The sequence below is a fragment of the Pelophylax lessonae genome (genome assembly GCF_965119305.1).
Source record: "Pelophylax lessonae genome assembly, chromosome: 4".
NCBI classification, from domain to species: Eukaryota; Metazoa; Chordata; class Amphibia; order Anura; family Ranidae; genus Pelophylax; species Pelophylax lessonae.
In genome coordinates, this window is record NC_138771.1 from 605,063,680 (window position 1) to 605,068,162 (window position 4,483).

Below are 4,483 nucleotides of genomic sequence, written 5' to 3' on the forward strand. Positions count from 1 at the left end.
ACCCAAGTACTCTCTTGCCTGCCTCAACCCCTACCTTGACCCAAGCACTCTCTTGCCTGCCTCAACCCCTACCTTGACCCAAGTACTCTCTTGCCTGCCTCAACCCCTACCTTGACCCAAGTACTCTCTTGCCTGCCTCAACCCCTACCTTGACCCAAGTACTCTCTTGCCTGCCTCAACCCCTACCTTGAACCAAGTACTCTCTTGCCTGCCTCAACCCCTACCTTGACCCAAGTACTCTCTTGCCTGCCTCAACCCCTACCTTGACCCAAGCACTCTCTTGCCTGCCTCAACCCCTACCTTGACCCAAGCACTCTCTTGCCTGCCTCAACCCCTACCTTGACCCAAGTACTCTCTTGCCTGCCTCAACCCCTACCTTGACCCAAGTACTCTCTTGCCTGCCTCAACCCCTACCTTGACCCAAGTACTCTCTTGCCTGCCTCAACCCCTACCTTGACCCAAGTACTCTCTTGCTTGCCTCAACCCCTACCTTGACCCAAGTACTCTCTTGCCTGCCTCAACCCCTGCCTGGACCTGGCTACTCTCTTGCCTACTTTCAGCCAATACCTCTGCTAGACCCAGCCATTCTCTTGTCTGCAGTTCTGTGAAGCCTTTCTGTTCCGGCTACCCTGGTGGGTGGGGCGATTTTGAGGCTCGCAACTTTATGCTAGCTTGCAGCAAAGAAAACTGTGATCACTAGGGCTACCGACGCATCTCCAACATCAGGAGCTCTGGTGAAGATCAACTGTTACCTAGACACTGAACCTCGGGTGATTGTGTGTCACCTGCCAGAGGGCACTATAATACAGTTCCCTGCTGTGAGAGAAAATGAGAGCAGAGGAGCTGTGATTTGGGTAAATCTGCAGTGAAATTTGAAGATCATTTTCTCCCCAGTGCCTCTAGCTACAGAGGTCAAGGATGGGTGGTTTAATTGTTTTTACAGCTTGTTAAAGCTGAACTTCAGCCTTCAGTCTTACAGAGTTCTGCATAGGCTCCTCTACTGTACTGAATTTACCTACTATGATTTCACTGCAGACTTTGAACATCTCACATTGTGCATTAGAGGATGCAGCAATCTGGACAGAGTCCACCTCATTTCCCAGCAGGGAAACATCATCTAACTATTTCATCACCAATTCTTCTGTCTCTGGCCTTCTCCTTTCATTCATTGGATTTCAGTTCTTTCAATTATGGAGGCCCAGATCACATGTAGAATTTACCTAGGGTGGTCTGCAAATTAAAATGCAGGCTACCTAGGAATGCCCACTTCTCTACAATCACTCCTAATCATCAAGGCATCACGGCAGGAAGGCTCTTGAGAAAATTATGAGGCAGGGTGCAATATTGTATTTAGGAAACTATGAACAACATCCTGCCAGCCCTATCCACCAGCTGCGAGCTGCCTGCATTGCATAGAGCAGGAATCCCCAAACATTCCAAAGGCCCAGTTTCCATTGGGAGTAGAAAATGCTCTGGCATCAGTGGGAGTAAACAATGTCCCATCTTTGGTGTTAGGGGAAAGATTAGTGTCCATTGTTGGTGTCAGTGGACGGAATAGTGTCACATCATTGGTGTCAGTAATAGGTATAGTGCCCCATCGTTAGTGTCACTAGGAGGAATAGTGCACCGTCATTGCTGTCATTGGGAGGAATAGTGCCACATCGTTGGTGTCAGTGGGAGTAATAGTGCCCCATCATTGGTGTCAGTGGGAGGAATAGTGCCCCATCATTGGTGTCAGTGGGAAGAATAGTGTCCCATCATTGGTGTCAGTGGGAGGAATAGTGCCCCATCATTGGTGTCAGTGGGAGGAATAGTGCCCCATCATTGGTGTCAATGGGAGGAATAGTGCCACATCGTTAGTGTCAGTAGGAGTAATAGTGCCCCATCATTGGTGTCAGTGGAAGGAATAATGTCCCATCATTGGTATCAGTGGGGGAATAGTGCCCCATCATTGGTGTCAGTGGGAGGAATAGTGTCCCATCATTGGTGTCAGTGGGAGGAATAATGCCCCATCATTGGTGTCAGTGGGAGAAATAGTGTCCCATTATTGGTGTCAGTGGGAGGAATAATGCCCCATCATTGGTGTCAGTAATAGGTATAGTGCCCCATCGTTAGTGTCACTAGGAGGAATAGTGCACCGTCATTGCTGTCATTGGGAGGAATAGTGCCACATCGTTGGTGTCAGTGGGAGTAATAGTGCCCCATCGTTGGTGTCAGTGGGAGTAATAGTGCCCCATCATTGGTGTCAGTGGGAGGAATAGTGCCCCATCATTGGTGTCAGTGGGAAGAATAGTGCCCAATCATTGGTGTCAGTGGGAGGAATAGTGCTCCATCATTGGTGTCAGTGGGAGGAATAGTGCCCCATCATTGGTGTCAATGGGAGGAATAGTGCCACATCGTTAGTGTCAGTAGGAGTAATAGTGCCCCATCATTGGTGTCAGTGGAAGGAATAATGTCCCATCATTGGTATCAGTGGGGGAATAGTGCCCCATCATTGGTGTCAGTGGGAGGAATAGTGTCCCATCATTGGTGTCAGTGGGAGGAATAATGCCCCATCATTGGTGTCAGTGGGAGAAATAGTGTCCCATTATTGGTGTCAGTGGGAGGAATAATGCCCCATCATTGGTGTCAGTAATAGGTATAGTGCCCCATCGTTAGTGTCACTAGGAGGAATAGTGCACCGTCATTGCTGTCATTGGGAGGAATAGTGCCACATCGTTGGTGTCAGTGGGAGGAATAGTGTCCCATCATTGGTGTCAGTGCTAGGAATAATGCCCCATCATTGGTGTCAGTGGGAGAAATAGTGTCCCATTATTGGTGTCAGTGTGAGGAACAGTGCCCCATCATTGGTTTCAGTGGGAGGAAAAGTGCCCCATCATTGGTGTCAGTAGGAGGAATAGTGCAGGTAAGAAAGATCTGCTGTTCCAGGTGAGATGAGTGAGTCTGATGGAACCTCCACATGAGTGCTAGCCCCGGCTCGCCTCGGTGAACAATATCAGGATAAGAAGAAATGGTCACACATCACTTGAGTTCCAAATGCCTTTATTGTGATTTCCAAGATGGCACAACAAAACACCAACCAGTCCAGGTAGACGCATTTCACACAGTACAACTGTGCTTATCAATTACATAGGAATAGTGCCACATCATTGGTATTAGTGGGAGGAATAGTACCCCATCATTGGTATTAGTGGGAGGAATAGTACCCCATCATTGGTATTAGTGGGAGGAATAGTACCCCATCATTGGTATCAGTGGGAGGAATAGTGCCCCATCATTGGCATCAGTGGGGGAATAGTGCCCCATCATTGGTATTAGTGGGGGAATAGTGCCCCATCATTGGTATCAGTGGGAGGAATAGTGACTTAATATTGGTGTCAGTTGGAGGAATAGTGCCCCATCATTGCTGTCAGTAGGAGAAATAATACCTCATATCATTGGGAGCAATAGTGCCCCAAGGGCTGGATAAGGGTATGCAAAGGGCTGGATTTGGCCCCTTGGCTGCAGTTTGGAGACCACTGGCTTAGAGAAACACAGAGACCCAGTGATTACATCACAATACTGTTGATAATGAAAACTAGTTATATAAAAATGTCACTAGCCAGTGGATGAGAGGGGAGGAAGAAACCAGGGAAGACAAATTAAACTTAGTTTAAGCACAGATACCCTCTTTAAAATAAGAAGGACATCCTCATCTTGCATTTTAACCTATTTGGCTACTCAAACACAATGTGCTCAGTGGTAAGGTTTGCAAAATAGTGGATGATGAACGTGCACAACTGCATCCTACGTTTAGTCGCTGGGTATGTTGTGTGCTGTTGAAGGCTTATAGAGTGATTCTTCATGGTTTGCTACTGTGCAGTCTGCTTATTTTAAGGCCCCTTTCACACAGGCGGTGCGCCCGACGGAGTGCGTTCTGCTCAGCGGGGGATCGATCCGCCTATCCCCGCTGTGCAGGCGGATAACAGCTTCGTCTCTGTTCTGTGTGCAGAGACAGAGCTGTCAGATCCCCGCTGTCCTCTATGGGGAGATCGGATGAGAAAGGACCGCCTGTCTGTTCTCATCTGATCCCATTCGATACGATCCTCCAGACAGAAGGAAAATAGAGTTTCCATCCGTTCAGGTTTCACAGACAGGATCGGATTGGATAGCAGCGGGTGTCAGCAGAGATGTCTCCTCTGACACCTGCTGCCCCATAGGGATGCATGGAGCATCTGATCAGGTCCGCCTGAAAAACTGACAGACTGATCGGATCACCCGTGTGAAAGGGGCCTAAAAGGTAACTCCACTTTCGTGGGGAAAAAAAATAGCAAATAAAGAAAAAATAATATAGCGTATACAATTGTGACACAAATCACATTGTAATTGAATGTTGTTAACCGCTTGCCGACCGCCGCAAGTAGATATACTGCGGCGGTCAGCCCCTCACAGGCAAAGTGACGTAAATATACGTCACTAGCCTGTGAGGCTCTGGGGAGCGAGC